The 20288-nt window shown below is 43.1% G+C and overlaps 1 long non-coding RNA gene across 2 annotated transcripts in view; it reads left to right on the top strand.

Annotated features, from left to right (window-relative positions):
* LOC112494719 overlaps positions 1-14207 on the top strand; it is a 43349-nt gene extending 29142 nt beyond the window's left edge. Inside the window, exons 1-3 of one of the 2 annotated variants that reach the window (XR_003060466.1) lie at positions 741-866; positions 4540-5029; positions 13447-14207. This is a non-coding gene — a long non-coding RNA (uncharacterized LOC112494719). Of the gene's footprint in view, positions 1-740; positions 867-4539; positions 5030-13446 lie in introns of those variants that run through there. The other variant, XR_003060465.1, reaches the window with a different exon arrangement.
* Positions 14208-20288: the final 6081 nt, after the last annotated feature.

Below are 20288 nucleotides of genomic sequence, written 5' to 3'. Positions count from 1 at the left end.
TCTCTGTCTCTCTGTCTCTCTGTCTCTCTGTCTCTCTCTCTCTCTCTCTCTCTCTCTCTCTCTCTCTCTCTCTCTCTCTCTCTGGTAACATTTCATCCCCTTCGTCCCGAACCCCCTTGTCCTCGTTCTATACTCTCAGTCTCTCCTGTTCCCTCATTCCCTCTCTCCCTCTTTCTCTCTCTCTTTCTCTTTCTCTCTCTCTCTCTTGACTGCTTTATTGTCTGGAGCCGCTCCATCGAGGGTGCATCCCATTCCCGGCTTTAATTGAGACATAAATAAGGTTTGTTTGGCTTCGCCATCCAACCAGCTATCCCTGGGAATTGGGATCGAGGCTTTACCAATACAACTCGTTCTGCATAATGGCGACGTTAAATCTTCCTGTAGATAAAAGTTTTTCCACCTTTTCGCGTAGGTATTCTCGGATGAAATTACTTCGACTGGACAACCAACCATGTAATTGCACCTACTTCGGACACGGACCTCTATACCAATTTCAACAGTACAATTCTTCTACCGGTAACACCTTACCCGTAGGTATTCTGTATACTACGCTTAGAAATAGCCAATACTTTGGACAAATATTCCACGACCCATGACGTCACACGGAAATAAATATAGACATTTTGTGGAATCTTTTAAGAATTAAAGATGAAACTCACAGTTCAAGACTGTCTTCATCGATCTTGGATTTCAGTTGAGATATTAGCAGTACTACCCAGTTAAAATTATTAAGGTGCATCCTCGACAAAGCCGAAACTTACGTCCGCCATGAGAATCCCATAAGGGGCGTAGGCGAGTTTTTGAAGCGGCACCATGGAACGGATAGAAGACGAGGAAGGAGGAGAAGGATGAAGAATAAGTATAAGGTAAAATAAGCATGGAAGGAGAAAAAGAGACAGAGAGAAAAAATGAAAGAAAATAATAGTCGCGCAGTGAGTCCCGTGCTAGTAAGATCGTAATTCTCGTCAGCCAGGTATCTCGGGAGACTTACGATCTCCTTTTGTGTTCTGGCGGCAGCGGCTTTTACGCGGTACAAGTTAATCCCACGAGTTGGTTACGTATGGGGATACCCCACCCACCACCCGCAGGGTACTAGGTATTAGATACTCCACTGCCCGTGGGCAGCCACTCCGATCCTCTCCACATCCACCTTCGTCCAGCAACGGTGCTCGGACATCCACCTCCGTATAATCCCATATCCATGTACTCTGGCATGTGCATGCTCTTTATATACTATATAGGACTTTACATCCAGTAGAGAGTATAGCTCGTAGCTCTATCTCTGACTGACTATATCTAAAAACCTGCCTGAAAAAAGGGGGCGCGGCCGGTGCTACGACGCATGCCATATGTCACCCTTGTTTAATCTCGTCTCTCATTTATGCTACTGCGAAGCGGCCAAACAGCGACCATCATCCACCCCCCACGAATGGCCATCTCCGCTATCAGCTCCCTTTCGACTCGTTGCAATAGGGACGGTAATGTCGTATGGGATGACTTTTCTTGTCTACATATACACACATTGTCAACCCTTTTTGCTTTCGTCCCCTGTTACTGCAATTTTTAGGTGTTGGTTTATGTCGTCGTTATTCTGATGTTATTCGGCAGATAGATTGTTTATGGGAATTTTTGGCGACTTTGGGGTCGCTTCTTCGATTTACACGCGAGTATTTTTTTATAGTGGAGATTTTCAGAATACGATGACAGCGTGAAAAGAGGCTTCGATCAAGTAAACCAGTTTCGATGGTATTTTTAAATAACTTTGAAAACTTTCTTAGGGTTCTTTTTCGACATACCTTTTGATAAGTTTCAACTTGTCCATGGAGAAAGTTTAATTTTCTTTGTGACAGTATGGAATTAACGGACTTTCTGTGAAAATTACAAACTTTGTATTTCTAAAATAACTAAAATCTTTCGTTATATGTCTTTAATTCGTCGATTTTTCCTCCCTTAATTATGACGGTAATGATAAGCTGCAAAAGAAGAAAATTCTTGGTGAGAATCGTCAGGCGGAATAATTTCTCTGGTATGCTGGACAGCCATTTTGAAAAGGCGGGCCATTCGTATTCTCAAGAGCCCATCGGAAACTTGTCTTTTCCAGGACATTTCGTCGATTTCCGTTCAATCGCTTTAACGGCAGGGCAAAGTTCATTGCGCAAGGTACCTACATCTAGACAGTCTCCTACAAGAGGGGTGGTATCGAATCCATAATGGTAAATCCTCGATTGGAAGGTCCTTCCTAGTACATCCAGATCCTAGAATTCCTCAGACAGTAATCGTTTTATCGGTCGCCAACAGACCAGAGTCACATGACGTCGCTCGGCGTTCCTGCAGGTTGGGCTACATGGCCACATGTAGCCCAACCTAATATTAGATACACGCCCTTAAGTGTGAGCTATTGACCGATATACCTATGGTGCCCCCCAACCACGTAGAGGATTCTAATCTCGTTCCACTCAGCCCTGTTTCCCATCCCTTCTGGCAGCTCAAAACGAGCTAACGTTCTCCACCCCCGTAGGGAGCATCTTCCGCTAATGAAACGCCGGTGAGCTACCGTCGCCGCGTGCCTCCGGCTTTTACTATATCTAGAGCCACCCCCGCGACTTACTGGCGCGGTTCCTTACGTCTCCGGTGCGCACGAGGGTGGCTTATATTGAATTTCCTTTAATTTAACCCTCGGAAAATGTCCCGCGTAAAAACCGTTGCTCAGCATACGGATTCGAGTGTCTCTGGTAAAGCCAGCTTGGGCGCATACTAATTTTTCTCGCAATAAATACATTTAAAAGCACATTATCCAGTCAATTAGAACAATTGTTCATTGAGGTGCTATAATTACATAAAATTACATGATTTCAATATTATAAATTTATGACGATTTCATGTTGTCTGTTTTTATTTAGAAAATTTTAAAAAGTTTCAACGAAGATATTTTGTATTTTCTCACGAGGAATAGTTTTGGTATTCGTAAGGGTCTCTTTTAAGCGGCAATACATGATTGCCAATATATCAAGGTTACTGTGTAGAAAGCTTTGCCTGTCGTATAAATACAAGAGTGGATCTTCATTAGGGTGTAAAACCAAGAGAGCCCTTTAGCCCACAACCAAGTGACATACGTGGATGGCAATAACCGTGGTAAAGGTAAGAACTTGCAGTAGGTAATAACTATGGATCTGCCTAACGCTTATTTAAGATGCCTACCAAGATGACGTTAACTATATGTATATATATGTATATATCGTCCCTAGAAGGTAAAGGAAATCATCCCTTCTTGCTCCTCTTGAATTTCAACCCCGTATCTATAGCCAAGAGATTTGACGCCTCCCCTATATACAAACTTTCCTCATTTCCGATTAAGTCAAATCTACCCGCCAGTTTGTGATTTTGAGATGTCGCGTTCGACAGTAGCGTCATGGCTGCCACTACACCCTAACGATATTAGCGAATGTCGCGAATATTATTAATCCGTACGTGTATCGGGTGTGTGATAATTTGAACAAGATATTTTCGAGATTATAGACGATCTTGGTATAGAAAGTATTGGACAAAATCAATATTAAATCATTCTTTCTGTACTCTCAAAATCGTCACGTTTCAATTTTGAATTAATTTTAAAAGTGCGTAATGGTTCTCCATACTAGAGAAATTAGTAGAATAATACAATTCCCTTATTAAGCCACTCAGTATGTACTCAGCTCCTCCAATTATCCGTGATCTGTGTTAGGATTCAGTTGGGCTTAAATATGCAATGCCCGACATGGGTGCCTTGCATTTCTAAGATCCCGCAGGAACCGCAGAATGTAAGGAGAGGAAAGAAAGTAAGATGGAAGCGGATGTATGTTGGGCACGTAGCCACGGGGATTGCCTCGATGTGCCATAGAGGCAATCATGCTGGCAATGCAGAGGCCCATCTTACCACCTTACCACCCTGCATATATACTTACTATATGTATATATATATATCCACTCTCACCCTTTTCTCCAGCAGCACCATTTGGTGAGTTCCGTGAAATCTAGAAATCCTCGCTTCCTATACCATTCAAGTGTTCAGCCATTTTCGATGCAATATATTCCCATACGAGGGGTGATAGAATGATCTAAATAAAAACCCATTGAAATTCATTCTCAATTGAAATTTCCGTAGAAGCCTACAGAAATTAAGAGTGCACATGACTTTAGTCCTTTTGTCCCGAAAGATACTTAAAAACTAGATAATCTCTCAACCTCATCCTCGTCGTTAAAAATACCACGCGCTTATGTAGATATGCTTATGGTAATCTGATCAGACCCCGACTATTTTCAGGTATCAAATTTCGCAAAACCGTAAGATCAAGTACAGCTGCCGCTGGGCTATTTACTTACCCGCCACTTTTACGAGGCGGTAGCAGAATGGCTGCTCCCTTACGTAATAGTGGAGTTCGTTCGGCTGTTTCGTAAAATTACGTATCTGATTTCGTCCATGATAAACGGCGTAGCACGGGGCAGCCTCCGCGGCGTACAGTCGCGCGAAGGGAGATACTCATAAATCGTATTTCATTACAGAGAGCGTGGGCCGCGTGGATGTATAGTGTAGAACTCTGAAGCGCATCAGCATTCAAAGTACTTGGGGGAAGAAGGAGGGCGCGGCTCTTCAGGACAGAAGAGGAACAAAAACCCCCGAGAGGAGGATGTTGCATTAATATTTATACGGGAAAAGAGGGCTAGGAGAAGGCGAGATGGCTCGTGACGGAGAGAAAAGGGAGGAAATACACGAGCCCGGTACCTCTGGCTGCTGGCTCCCGCCTGCGTCTCCTCGTAGGTCGCTGAAACGCGCGCGCGCGCGCGCTCACTGAAGGGCAAGAGGACTCAAGGGGACGAAATGAAATGCAAATGCCTTAACGAGCCACTGAGGGACTGCCGGAGTGGCTCCTAGTCCCGGTCACGAATGTACCTCAGTCTCATCAACGGGCTTGTGATAATGCGACCCTGCCGAATCCCCAACTTCACGGATCTTCCACAGTTTCCACAATTTCCTTTACACCGATCGTTCAAGGTGCGTATATTCACCTGCTGGTGTAGTCGTGCATGGACCTGGACTAATTCCCGAGCTAGACGTTATAGAAGGACTTTGGTACTTGGCCATTGCTCCTTTCATGATGGGCGGTTTACCATTGGGTTGTTTTTGCAAGGGGGAGATAAAGAGGTATAAGAGGTGCATGATCGGACGATGGAGCGAATATCCTGAAAGAGGTATCGGAGGATAAACGTCGAGAGAGGTGTTAAGCGAAACTAATTTTCTGCAAACCGGCATTTATCGAGAAAGATCCAAGGTGGAGCCACTTAGGCGAAGTAGCCAGCCGATGGTGGAACATCGTGGTTACAAGTAGCATAATTATCCATACGGCCATTTTCAAGTTAATATATTCCAACAGGGATGCCTCGTGACTCCACCGTTAGATTTCAGAAGTGCGTGCTGTACGGCACTAAGTTGTTTGTATTTTTATTTTTTTTTTTGTAATCAGATTAATTCAAATTGTTCAAAAAAGTCTTCCGTTTTACGTCGTACGTTAATTAGACGAGAGATCCTCGGGGGGCAGGTGCAATGGCTGTCTAATTCGTATTTATTACACGGCTGCATTACGCTCTTCCGTTGGACGCCTTGCTGATGCCCATCCCCCTTCGTAGGGGGGACATGGGAGCATCCGCTCCTCTTTCGGAAGGAGTTAGAAGCGGTACGCAAACGTTTGTTATTTGCAATTCACCCCTTGGGATTGCGAGGGGGTTGGAAAGGTTTAGCACAGCCATTATACAGATCACGTGGCGATTGGATTCCTCGTTGAGCGAGGAGCTGCCTTCCTGCCTGCCTTTCTGCCTAGCTGAATTCTCTCCGGGTGCCTTATTCCTGGATGGTTGGCAGGCTTGCTGGTTCCTGGCTCCAGGCTGGATGGGAGGGTTACAATACCCTCACAAATCCAAGTCCAACTCCGCGGCTTTCATTATAAATCCACCCACCCCTTCGTGCTCTGCTATACGGAGACCCCTTGAACCCCTAACTTTCAGCCACTATTCTCCACGATCCGTTACATCATTCGGTTTCCTTACCATTGCGATCTCTCTATATGTGAGAAGTGAAGGAGGAGAGATGATTCCTAGGCAAAGGAAACATGGCGAATGGGTTTTTCAATTTGGAACTCTGCCAATGGTGAACTATGTAGAAAATGAAAAAGTCTTTGAACCGCTACGGTATTGGCATTGCCTTGGAGTAAAGTAATCGGAAATATTCGAAAAATTCCTTTGATACGACGCACCAGAATTATTATTATTTATACACTGAACGGTACACTTGGATTACACGAAATTTAAAATATTTAAAAAAAGGAATGCCGTGCACCACGTACTTTTCATCTTAACTTCTAATAGCAACGTCTCATAGACACCTTCGGACTACCAAGAGCCGTATTACTCTCATGCCATACCTAATTCCTCGGATTCCACGGAATCCTTAATTCCGCGAGTGGCTCCACAACTAAAGCAGTTCTTGGACTTTTCCTTGAAATTGTTCAATGGAATTTCGCATCCCGTCCGCTCCGTCCAAAGTAATCCCGTATTCGTCCAGTGGCAAGGTTACACGGGACGTTTAATAGAATTGGATTAGTTTTTCGCAAAGTCACGTACCTACTACCGGAAGTATCGAGATATATACACTACGGAAGGACAGCGGGTATACGATAGAGGAAAAACTTTGGGCTTCCCAATTTGGTCGACTGCCAGTTGGAAGTCGTGAAAGCACGCTGCTGTATATAAATGTAAAGTCAGCGACATACCTCATCTTAATAACCCGGAGCCCGAATGATTTAGACTTTATAAGGTGCCCGGACGCCATTGGATAAGCAAGACTGTTCCGTTTCAGTCCGCGAGTTTGGATTTGGGGAGCACCGGATGCGCGTAACGACGTCTTACCTACTCCGTCGGTCCCATTCCGCTGCCTCACCGCGTTATTTTTCTACGTACCCAATCTCGGGGCCACCCCGAGCATCGAACACGTGTTCCACCTCTACTAATCTCCAACCCCCGTCGCCATTCGAAGGCGTTGGATATGGTCCCAGATGCTACTACACTGCCGTCTGCGACCTCAACTTGTTTTCCAGACAGCGAAGCTACCGGAACACACTCTAAAATAATCTACGATCTTCGCCAGTGTACATCCAGCATCCTCGATCCCATCCCTAGGAACCTATACCGGAAGTTTATTGGACAAGTACTTTTTTATCTGGGAAAAATCGGTTCGAAGGTATGTCATATACCTTCCGTACCTACCTACGTACTTTATATGTATATACCTATCTGCTTAGTTACCCACCTACCAACATACCTACCTAGGTACTACCTACCCCGAATATAGAACGCTAAACCTTCCGAATACCCTTCGGCTGGACTTTCTATCTATGGTGTGACGTTACGGGCACGTTGGACGGCTCCAGGCACATAGATGTCCCCGTAATGTCCCCACTAAAACCAAATGGGTCATTTGATTCGGAAGCGATATCTCCCTTATGAGAGATCTATATGTACACCGCCCAGGGGCTATTGGGTGGGACAGTATTGTGAAAATATGCAATGTCCGATATCAGGAGCGATCATTTACCAAAGGGATAACCTTCTGGTATGGACTATACCGTGGCTGGAGAACATCTACTGTCATCTTGTTTACATAAAGGCGGTCTATATCGTTATATTGATACATTGTCTGACCATTATCCATTTATTCTACTTGCACTATTATTATGTACAGGTATGACAATCGTTATCGTCATTTAATAATTTATGGTGTTGTTACAGTATTTTACAAGAATTCTTATGCCAGATAATCTACAGGAGTTTATGCGAGTTTCACATAATTTGGATTAACATCCGGTCTGTAATGGGTGATGGAGCTTAGCTTGGGGGATATAGGCTGTATCTATGGGAGATGCCATTTGAGAGGAGTAACGTGGTGTTTATCGGACCATATACCCCAACCATATCGTATTGCCAGTTTGCTCGCTTAGACCAAGGGGTTACACGTAATCCACCCCTACTTCAGCCATCATGGCTACTACCATACTGTTTGCTACCCCGTTGCTGCATTACTCTGGAGATCTCTAGCCTCTACTCGAGAGGAGTCGATATCAGCATTGCCTTCAATGTGTTCTTTGTAAATATTAAAGCATCGATATTTTAATTGAAAAATTTCGGAAACTTCTTATCTATCTAAATAATACAAATAAAAATTATATACAATATACTGCTCGAGCCGAATATTTTATTAGCAATGTAAAGTGTCGCATTGCGTTCTAAGACGTATAGTGGCATTTGTCCTTTTTAATGGTGTACGTAACTATGCACATTTCTATAGTATCTAGAAAATGCTGTCAGTAAGTGCAATGGTTGTTGTTCAAGGGTCGAGTTTACGAGGAGATGGATATGGGGGAGGGAATGAAAGATATCGTGGCTGCGTTCGGGGTGGCTTATGTAATTAATTATTATTGTTTTTTTCGAAACGAACTCAGAGCCTATAAAATCGCCTCATTAGGCTCTGCCTAAGTACCAATCGGCAGCGGTCGTTAAAATTCTCCCCTGAAACTTCTGTTATATATCCCATTTGGCTTTAGCCTTATCGCATAACGATCTGCCGTCGCTGTCCATATAACGAACCAATAACGACATCCTACTCAGAAAGGACAAGATTTCACAGGTAGAAGATTACCTGATTTTCATTAGATCGGCTACGTATAGATAGCCTACGTCTCATTGGCCATCCTGCCATAGAAAATGGCGTCGAATACAAGCGTATTGTTTCTATGTTAAATTTGAATATTTATTACGATATAAAATATAAATCTTATCATCCACCAACTCTTCTCAAAAAGCCGAACAGAATTTGAATCATATTTTAAAAAATTTGACTCGGTCGATTCTGATGTATAAATTTTTCTTTTCCCCTAATTATGAAAACGAACCCAGAGGTAGCCGTCGTTGGGTCGACTGTTGTGCGTAAAAAAAAGTTACTAGAAATAACGCGTCATCTATCGCAATAATTTCGAGATGAGAAAGCCTCCGAAACTGGATTCTATACAGCCCTCGGGGATTCTACGTAAATGTAAAAAGGACGAAACGAAAAATACAGCCGAACACAACGGGCCGTTATAACGGTAATTGCTTGTAAATGGGCTGACTATTAACTCTCATTCTCAATTTAAACGGTGTCATGGCATGTTTATAATGATTATTTGTGGCAAATGGTGCTACGTTGCCCGGCTCGCTCCAGGGTGGGGTTACAGTTGTGCCGCTGTAGAGAGACCTCTGCTACAAATAGGGGAAATAGAATAATATAACTGCATTTGTATTTCGTGAATGCACTATCACTAAACTTGCCCTTGCACGAGTGCACGGATGCACGCGTAATCATGTTGCACGGCGCATTTATTTACATTGTACCATAAAGCGTGGCCGGTAGGTAGTAGATAGAAATCACGAAGTGAATCCTCGTTGAGTCAAGTTAATGTTGAAATTAAGTTTTAAAAAATGAACATTTATTTGTTTGAAATATTTTAAAAATTCTTGTTTTACCTTACCCGAAGAAATGTATGTTCATTACCGAGTATGAAAATCAGGTTATGCATCTCATTGGAATTACGTATTATGTATGTGTATTAGTTGTCTACTTTCCTTATAAGCAAGTAATCCTTTATGGGGACATTATTTATTATTTTTAAATGTCTGATATGTAGACTTCTTTCATGTTTTCTTTAACATTTAATTTGATTTTTAATGTAAAAAAGTTTTAATGTTGCGGAGAAATTGGTTGATTTCGCTATGGCCATTATTATCGATTAAACCACCTATATGAGAGTTCATGTACTTCCAGTTGGCACCTTTCCCCACAAAAATACTTGCAGAGGGCGCAGTAGGTATAGAGCGAAAATTCTCGTGATCTTCTCGGCTATGACTCCCAGGACGGCCTTTCGGCCCGAGGTGGGTCTGCTCTGGAACGCGTAACACGCATTTTTATCAAACGTTACGAGCCCTGAAACGACCCGGATGAAAACCAATATCTTACTGCCGCACGGGAATTCGCTCCAGCCCTCGCGTTCTGTTTTCCCTACTCGGCCGCTTTTTTCCGCGGATTCCAATCCTACCATTTGAGAGCCAACTCTTTCTCCATATAATCCACGTTACTGAGAATTAAGGTGGCCTATTGGGATAGATTCGTACCATCAAAATGCGTGATTTGACTTATGTACACGTATAACCTTTACCAGGTTACGATAATTTGCGTCACCTGTGTATGTTGAAAAACTTTTTTTTTTCTATATTTTTGAAAAAATATTTAATGTCTAATCCAACGTAGAGAATCACACGTCCGTGAACGTCTGTAACGATCTCGATAAAAAGAAATTGCCAGTGAAGATTTGCGTAACAATAAGATGCCGGCTATCAGTCACGTCGTAGCAATTTCGCTAAACTGTAGAGCGAAGGGACGGGTAAGGTGTTCGCGTCGAGAATGGAGTAAAGGGACGGATGAGAAGCACGTGGCTGCGTATAAGAAGTCTCTAATCTCGGGCTGCGAAAGTTGGCTCGGAAGAGGGCAAGGGCGTCGAAGAGCTCATAACGCGCCCTCCAAGTAGCAGTTAGCCCTTAGAGGACCCCTGGTAACCCGAGGGGTTTTCGTCCTATGGGGTTTATGTAAATTCGAAGCCAAAAATACACGCGCCTATCGTTACCAGCTGGGATACGAGCTAATTCAAAAGACGCTGGACCAATTTTTGAAGACCTTCAAAGTCACGACAGACTCTCCTTATACCGCAGGATTGCTTTTTTTAAATCGAATTAACGCATCGACTATATCGTTCAAAAAATTGGAAATTCTTACTATCGATGTGTTTACCATCGTAAAAAGTATGATTTAGAATTTTTCCTTTGAACGGAAAAGAACTAAAAAAATGATAAAGGAAGATCAAGGTTAGGCGAAGTGGATGTAAGAACCAAGATGGCTGGAATGGAGAAAGGTCTCTTCTTCAACGCAAAGTATCTTCACACAGTTATACATAAAGCCACACCGACATTGGGATTTAAATCCGAGCGTGGAAAGCTTATACAAAGCTCGAAATTTATTGGATGGAAATCCTCTCGGCATAAGTGTGCAAGTTCCTCTACAGCGCGGCAAAGTTGCTCCTGGGATTAACACTTTCCTATCTCTTCCTGGATGAGCGGCCATTTCCTACAAACTCCTGCGTCTCCATCGTCGGGATCTGGTCGCTTGACAAATCTTTTGTACTCGAAATAAACTCGGAGCTCTGACGGAATCCTTCTGAATTCGTGAATACAGTATAACGAACTGGAAACTGACGGAACTGTCTTTGACGATCCAGGGACGTGTCTGAATTCGACGCAGTCCGATAATTTCGAAACTGGCATTTACATAATAAACAGTTGACAGTGCATACTGCCACGAACAGAACTATGCCCGATAAATATAATTATCAATTGCCAAGAGACACAATAAACAATGAAGAAATAAAAGAAATTTCCACAGTTACTTTCACATCGTATTAGGGGTGGCGTTTACTTTTTTCGAGTCACCAGGTACTACCTTCAATTTTACGTAGATAGGGGTAGCAATGTTAAGTTACGTATATATAGGTAGCTAAGTACGCATACATATAGTAGTACAGCCGTCGGCCGTAGGTGCACGAATGGCGCTTACAACGAATAAACAAGATATACTGTGCACTCTGCACATACAATTATCGTTATAATCGTATTTTTCGAAAAGCTTACAGGCGCCGAGCTCGGAAACTTTCCTAGCAGGATTTGGGACGTGAAGCGAGAACGCGAGCTCCCGTGAGAAATACTGCGCGAAGGGGCTTCCGTAGGATACGGCAAGGAAGCTGGGAGCACCGCCCTTGCGGGACGTAGGAGGGTGGGTTGCAGGACGATTAAACCTCCTTCTCTACCACCTTCACATCTTCCACTTCTTCCCTGCTCGTCCTCCGGAACCTACAGAACCTCCTGGACCTCCGTCTTTTCCTTTGCCAACCCCCATCCCGCCGCGTCCCTCCGAAGTGCCTTGCCCTGAAAGATCGGATTCGCGGAATTCCCAATGGCAAGTACGTTCTCCACGCGGATGTTTGCCAGGAGAGAAGAAGCTTGAAAAAAAAAGTCCGACAAACTTAGAGATAATGGCACAGCGCTCTGCCGCTTCAAAATGGGAAAACTGACTGCAGCTATTTTAGGTTCTTCGTAAAACGATTCTATACTGCATTGATATCCTGAACATTCTGGATCAAGAGAGCCTTGCTTCTTTTACTGAAATTTTAATAAAATATTAAAAATCGCAAAAGATTATCAGGTAAGACTTGAAAACATGTTAAAATTGAAGCCATTACACAGTGTCACATAGCCCATAGAGATTGCTCCCTTAAACCCTCGTTTCTCTACTCAATCCGTTCGATCGTTTAATTAAGCAAACGTAACGTCTACGGTTTCCATTTTGTCGGACTTTTTATGTATTTTTTTCCCCTTTCTCTCCTTCTCCTTCTCTCTTTCTATATATATTGGCCTTTCTCCCTCTACTTTTTTCTGTTCTGAACGGTCTGGCATTTATGGGGTTAACATTTCTAAAACTCGCCGTCCCTGGCCGGGGAAGGAGCCAGAAGCAAAAAAGATAGAAGCGACGGAGCGAGCTAGTGGACGGGGGTAATGGCAGTCTTGGAATTGCGTTATCAATCTCCGAACCCCTTGGCCCTCGCGCCCCGTGCCCCAGGGCACTCTGCTCGACTCCATTCCATTTCATTCCACCCCTAACCCCTACGGTCCTCCGCCTCCCGGTTCCCTTCGCCAACAGGGAAACCCCGGCAAACACGGGGCTTCCGGGCAGGCAGTCGCGCAAGTCCTCTCCCCACTTTCCACTTTCTGGCACATAACCCTCCGTTCCCAGGGTATATGCAAACCGAACCATCCACCTACCCACCCTCTCAGTCCTTATTGCATTTTATATTATATATATGTATTTCCGTTCTCCGAGATACCACCCAGAGCCTAATGTTTCGCCATCTTCACTTTCAGACCGAGAGTGTTCTTTACTGATCTAACAGTGTTCGGTTTGTTTTTTTTTTTTTTAAATAATCTTAGAAATTTTCAAATATTGGCTCAGACCAAGATAAGATTATTCCTTGAAGCACTGTAGTAATTTTATGCATATTCTTAATCTCCAGTAAAACTAGTCGACTATATTTGCAAATGAAGGTCAGTCTTCGTAATCTCAATCTAGTAGTCGAATTGGTACATTTTTGTTTCATATCAGAAATTTAATTCTAAAAAAATCAACCTCCTCAATTTAACTTCTCCAAAAGGCCCACTTGTATTCAGTGCCGATATAAGATCGTGGGTATACAATGTATATTACATCAGATTATTTTTTTCTTCTAGGACAAACCCATCATCCACGTATCCACGAATTGAAAGATTCATCTCGAGTGGCATTAATCGGAGGATACAGATGCCTAGTTCCGATAAGTCGAGTGTGTTTAGGCGTCGGCAGCAAACGTATTGTTCGCGAATATGCGAAGAAGGAAGAATAAGAAATAGGATGGCACACGAGAAGGCAAAGGGGACGCCGAGCGTCGAAGGGACGCTGTTCTCGAAACGCCGCGACGGCCCGTTGGTCTCAAAGTCGATAGCGTATCGCTTTCACAGACCCAAAGGTTACCGAATCGTTCCAAGACTATCTTAATGGCTGGATAGATCGTTTGATACTATGGCCGAGTCGTAAAGGCTATTGCTCTGCCTTCCTTCTCTCCTTTCAGCCTCCCTTATTCCGTACAGCTCGCGCGCGCTGCCACCCCTCGCCGCCTGACTTCCTACTTTCCCATAGTCGCAACCCTTAGCCTTCTGGCAAACTGGCTTAGCGCCACCCATAGATGCCCCACACTCATCCAGCCTCACCCACTACATTTATCCCTAGGACGGGTGAACTTGAACGGCACTACAGTCAATCGACAATCGACCGTCGACTTCTAGTAATTAATTACCAGGCTATCGCTACCCTCTTAAAGACGAATAAAATACCCAGTTGTTATTCATTACGCTTGCGATTCACGTTCAAGGCGAATGCACGCTTCCACTTGAGAAAAAAAATAGTGCGGAATTTTTTTCCAGCCTGAAATTGTGATATTCAGTGCTGTACCTAGTACACGGAGATAATTAATTATACAAATAAATTATGTCCCGCACAACTGTTGCGTCTTTATAATTTAACATTTTTTTGGGAATTCCTAAATAACACAATTATGAAATGATAATCACCGAAGTTTTACTGAGTTTGTGTAAATTAATAATACAAAGTCTTACTAACCTATGCATAATAAATTTGCGGTGCATTAAGCACGCGGTATGAAAAAAAGAAATTACATTATAACCGAATAATGAAAGTGCAAGCGAGATTCATTACTTGGAGATATCTATGAAATTTATGTTTTTTGCAAAAATACGAATAAGCGTGGTAGAAATTTGTATTTTTTGTATGCAGTTATTCTCGTATCTTGTAGTTACACTGCATAGTATTTTTACTCGCGCGAAATCATACTGAGTGTAATGGCGAAGTTTAATAAAATTTTTAAATCATTATCAAGTTAAGCAAAAAATTATTTTTTTTTAATGAAATTACGAGATTACGTATCGACACGAGTTTATCAGAAAATCATCACTGCCTTAAAACACCGAGAGTATTTAATACGCTCTCTTTACGATGACATTTATTTTCACCATACAATACGAGCGACATGTAACTTAATTAAGGCAACGACGCGGAGCCGACCGCGGTTTTGCGGTTAACGTTCCTATATGCGCTCACAATATTATCTAGTCTGCTCTTCGTAACCGTGGAACGCGCAGCAATGGCCGACGGAAATTGTATTTGTTGCTGCACCCGTACGTAACTGCCATCTCGCGTTAAATTTATACGGGCAATAGAGAAAATTAGTCGATACCATAGCTATAGTCGGTGCAAGAGATACGAAAAGGAAGATTGAGGTAATAAATTAAAAAAAATACACTAACCCCTTTAGCAGGATAATTTCATTTTAATCAACAAGCATACACAAGCGTTATACATTTTCTGTATTGCTGGAATTGATCCGTGAACTCTTATCGCATCACAATATAAAATAATAATTACGCAGTAACATTATAAATAAATAAAAAACATACAGTTCGATTTTTTAAACGCGTTTAAAAAGTCATACAAAGATCATATACATAAATGCACGACCTGGATAACGATAGCAAGGATGATTTATCGTCGTTACGTCAAACTGTACGAGGAGGCACGACGCCGTAAAAAAGAAATGTAAAGTGTCACAAACCGGGACAAGCTATACCCGTAAGGCATATAACTGCCTGATTAAAAGTAACGACTTAAGCATAAACGAAAATTTACGGCCAATCGCCGTGTCACCTACTCACTCCTTCGACCTCACGCGTACGCCCCTGTCATTCAAAGAGGTGTCAACAGCAATCACTTTTACGAGATACTTATTAATTGTTACTGCGGTTTTACGACGGCGTAAAAGTGCAGCTATACGACCGCTTGTGAGCCCCGGCAAAAGGGGGAATCCTCAATGGATTATTGCCTCGGCAATGGCCACGGGATACGTTCGTACGCGTGCTAGGGTCTGCTACCAAGAAAGGGGAGGCCTGTACCAGGAATCTTTTCAGTAGCTAAGGTATTACGTGAAGAGCTTGAAGATCCTGGTGGATCCAGTTTTACAGGACGAGAAACGTCAGACCGAATAAGAATGGCACTGCATCGGTACATAAGCGCTTCATTGTTGTATACGTCCAGATGCACACGACGAAATCAACCGAAGACTCAAAATAAAAAGGAAAAATAGATTGTACAACTTTTTCAGGTAACAAAGTGAAGTGATGCCCAGAACTGTCGAATGGATTCTTTATAAAAGTCAAAGATACCCGTATAGGTTACGACGGCCCTTGAAAAAAATATTGTTCGACGTTTTAGAAATTTTCGTATTATTTTTTATATTTTCTCGAAGAACGTAGCAGGTATCATCGTATAGGCAGGATGCTGTCAGAGAGGCAGTATTATTTGTCCAGAGGGTGAAGATATGTAAAACTGGGCGTGGAATGAAAAGAATTGGTAAAGGGATGCCCTGGGTGGCGACTTATATGACGTGGGCGTTTGGCCTGGGTTTAGATTAGGGAAGGTTGGTATACCTAGCTACTAGAGGGGCTTCCTACTGAACTCAGGACACTGGGAACTGGGGTTGGCTTGGCTTTGGATAACGGCCCTAGAGCGGCGACGGTAATGCGCCGCGCAAGTAAAAGAGAGTTTTTCTTTTCCCTTGGCTCCGAGCCCCACTTGGGCTTATCTCCCCACTAAATCCAGCGATTTTAATACGCGTTTTCTTGGCAATTTCCGCGCTACACATTCCTTCGTCTTAGCACCGGAGCACCACTCTCCTGTCTTCCTCGTACCGACTCCGATCTCGCTCCTTCTGAAACGGCCTGCGGGGTTCCCCTTCTCCGGTACTCTTTTTTTTTAAATTAACTTTATTTTTACGAGCCTATTTAAAGCAATTTCTGATTTCCCTTAATTCATTACCCCGTCGTTTCGTACAGCCGCGTAATGCGCCTCGTGAATTTTGCCGACATTTCTCATCAGTTAAACCCACGGCGTGTTTGGAATTGTAAGCAAGATTCTCGATGTTCCTTCAGACCAGGGAAAAATCTTTTTCGAATTCCTTCTTTCCTTTTTCAGAATTCTATGAACAACGTCATCCTCTTGAAAACGTCACTGGAATTTATTTCTTGGTAAATACCATTTCCGTTTTGTATCGTTTCCGTCCATAAGTGGGTACAGTAATAATTTTTGAATATTCCTATACCTTCGTTATGATTTGTATTCTTAGCTGTTCCAATATATACGACGACCAAATGACTTATCGTTAAATAAAGCTGTCATTAAAAACGTCGTTAGCCAATGTCACGTCGTTCATGATCTTTTCTTACATCACGTAACAGTTCATAAAGTAAATATGAATGTTAAAGCCTCGCGTGTCAAGCCACATACGTAGAATCAAGTATTCTCTGGCATCATTTTCATAGGGATAATTATATTCAGTAGCTCTATAGACCTAACCTAACTACATAGATTTTCAGTAGTTTACGAAGACCCGGACTGTAATAGAGACGAGTGGCATTCTTATGGTGGGGTCCAAAGTTCCCATACACGTCATGGGGATACAATAATCGGCCATAAACAAACAGGTTAATAAACCGACGGTGGCAGCGTTGTCGTCGGAAATGGGTGGAAGGCTGGGCAAACTTTCTTCTCGGGAAATTGAGCTGGATTTGAGTTATTGAATGGCGTTCATCCCTTGGCCGTAAGGGTGGATTCCACGTTCGCTTGGTCGTCTTATGTCGTGGGGGGTCGACCCGGCGTTCTCGCGTTACATCTATCGCCATTTTTCCAGAAAAACGGGGGAAAGAAAACTTGTAAATAAAAAGAAGTAACGTGACGTAACTGCCGTTCCGCGGTTGTCGTAGGCGCCACCCTGACGTCAATCTAGACGCGACTTAATAAAAATCAGTTGTTTCGTCTCCCCCGTTGGCAGCATTTCCGATAATTGCTCAGTTGCTAGATAAACTTTCTTGTACCGTAATTTACTTCACGTCTTATCCACTTTCCACGCTGTACCACCAAGGGGCGATATGAGAAACGCGCGAGATTCGAATGAACTTTTTATACTCAAAATACGAGACACTGAAAAATAATAGATATAAGAGTGATAGTAAACCGATCAAGAGATTCAACGTCGGTTCCGACTTGTTATTATTGTACATAATTTCTTATATTTGAAATTCTTGGAACTAATGCAGATGCTGTCGTACCGTAGTAAAGTAATATTTTTCAGAGGGAAGTCCCCGAATTCAAATCGATAGCTAACTTCAAGCGCGTATAGTTATACGTATAGTAGACACTGGAAGAAAGGAAATAAAAATGACGAACGGCAGATACTTAGGGTCGAAGGTTACGCACAAAGCGACTATTCATAACGAAGGGATCTCATACTCACGAGTCCCGCTCTATGCGCTATAATAAATCTGAAGGGCACATTACCACACCGTCTTCCAATCCTCGCAGGACACGGGCTCGTAATACCTAATCATGCCGACTGTTTCACGAGACGTCTCCAACAAGTATTAAGTCTCGAAGGAAGGATGGGTGGTAGAGGGCTGTCCACAATAAATTCGCCCAGGCGAAGCAATTACTCGGGCAGGTTATAACGGGTGGTGGGTTAAGATTAAAGGGAAAAAAAATTCCCAGCGTTCTTAACATCCTCATCGCCATAAGGTAAGCAGGAGGCGCAGCATTCAGGATCAACGGCAACAGGAGCAGCAGGACCCAGCAGCAACGGCAGCAGGTAGACGGACCAATAAATATAATTTTTGTGTGAAGTCCCCTTAAAGATTTTGAATTTGATCTCCGAGGGTGGTCCTTGCGCTCGTTCTTCACCCATGATAGTTTTTCTACGGCTCCACCTTCCAAATGGTTCATGGTGGTAGTTCTGGCAAGAACAGCACCCCATGAACTATGTCGGAGATTAAAAGTCATGGGGTCCCGTAGATCAGGAGAGCGAAAGGGGGCCGCTCCTCGACTCTCCACAGTATTGGTACGTGTCTTAATCTAGATGTTCCTTGGTTCCAGGATCCCTGGACCCCCTCATCCCCCGTCAAACATGGACGGCGTACCCCCTTCCTTCAACTAATCCTCACCGAACCCACCTTGTAACTCTCCCTCGTTTTTCTCCTTTCCACCACACACTTGACAGGTTTGTAAGCCGACGTCGGAGTTTTGTCTATGTTTCAGCGCTCCTTACACGAGATAGCGAGAGGCATATTTATTGAATGCGCCCACTTTAGGATATCGTGCGACCCAAGACAACCATCTTAACGATCTCTTCTCAATGCTATCGGTATTAGAAGTGCTTGTCTAGGATGTCTAATTATCGCAAACTGCCACCGTGGTACCGCGTGACATTTTTATAAGGGTTTTGGTTTCCACACATTGTCAGTTTTATAATTAACCATTAAGTGTGTGACTAAGACGCGTGGAATATGATTGGAATTTTTTAATTATCTTAAATGGTTTGACTGTTGAAAATATAGTAAATTCGGATTTTAGGCTCTTTCATTTATTATACATTCACCTATCCCCTTGTAGGTATAGTCAAAAGTAGAGTGGATAATTCGCGTATAATCATGAAAGTAGCGAAATTTATAATCGGCTAATAAAATGACTCCTTGGAAGATTGCATTATCTATTGTTACGCTCTGTAGGGACCTCGTTGGGCACTTTTCCGAGATTTACTAGATTTACGAAGCAAGTATAAACATTGAAGAGATTACGGGAGAGGTCGTTTTAACTTTTAACGAGATCCCCTCAGCGCTGTGTCGGCGGCATTATCAAATAATTGAGAGGTGTAACTCACCGCTATCTTTACTCCCTCTTCGTTCTCGGCTTCCGCGTGGAAAACGTTGACTTAGTCAAAGCATCGATCCTTGATAAAAAAAAATAAAATTCGTATCAGTATATATATATGCACAGAAATAACGAAGCATCAATTTTGCCCCAAGAAAGGTTAGAAAATAAAAAATTCTTTGAAATTTCAAAATCCACCGTTCCTGATTACATCAGCCAGATCAAGTCACAATTCCAGCACAATAATTATGACCAAGATCCCATGCACCCGATTCCTCGAACTACCAAGTACCCATAAACCCATATGCAATTCAACTAAAAATCTTCAGTTTCCCATCAGTTTCCTTTAAGTTCTAGCGTCATCAAGATCCAACCGAGTCATCCGTATTTCTCCTCCACGCTGAGTGTAAAGTACGGCCGGTGTCCACGAGAGAAGCAGTGGAAATAAACATGCCGGGTAATGCGCCCGTACGTCGTGAGGAAAGATTAAACAGTTAATAAGAGTAAGAGTCTCTAGGCTCCCCTTATTCCGCGAACGGCGCACCAGGTACCTTTCGCAAGGAGAAACCAGTAGAAGGGATAGAGAGCCAGGAGGATCCAGAGGATGCGGAGGATATGGAAGCGTACAGAGAAAAGGTGTGGAAGCGAAAGAGAGTAGGCAAGGAGAGCAGGAGAATATAAGATATAGATATATAGGTGGAAGAGAACGAGAGAGTATCCGAAGAAGGGAAGTTGCCAGAGGCAGGGTAACCTGGAGTCGAGGGGCGGG

The sequence above is a fragment of the Cephus cinctus genome, unplaced genomic scaffold, assembly GCF_000341935.2.
Source record: "Cephus cinctus unplaced genomic scaffold, Ccin1 Ccin1_scaffold0709, whole genome shotgun sequence".
Taxonomy (NCBI): Eukaryota; Metazoa; Arthropoda; class Insecta; order Hymenoptera; family Cephidae; genus Cephus; species Cephus cinctus.
Note: the sequence above shows the minus strand (reverse complement) of the source record. Positions and strands in the feature narration are given on the sequence as shown.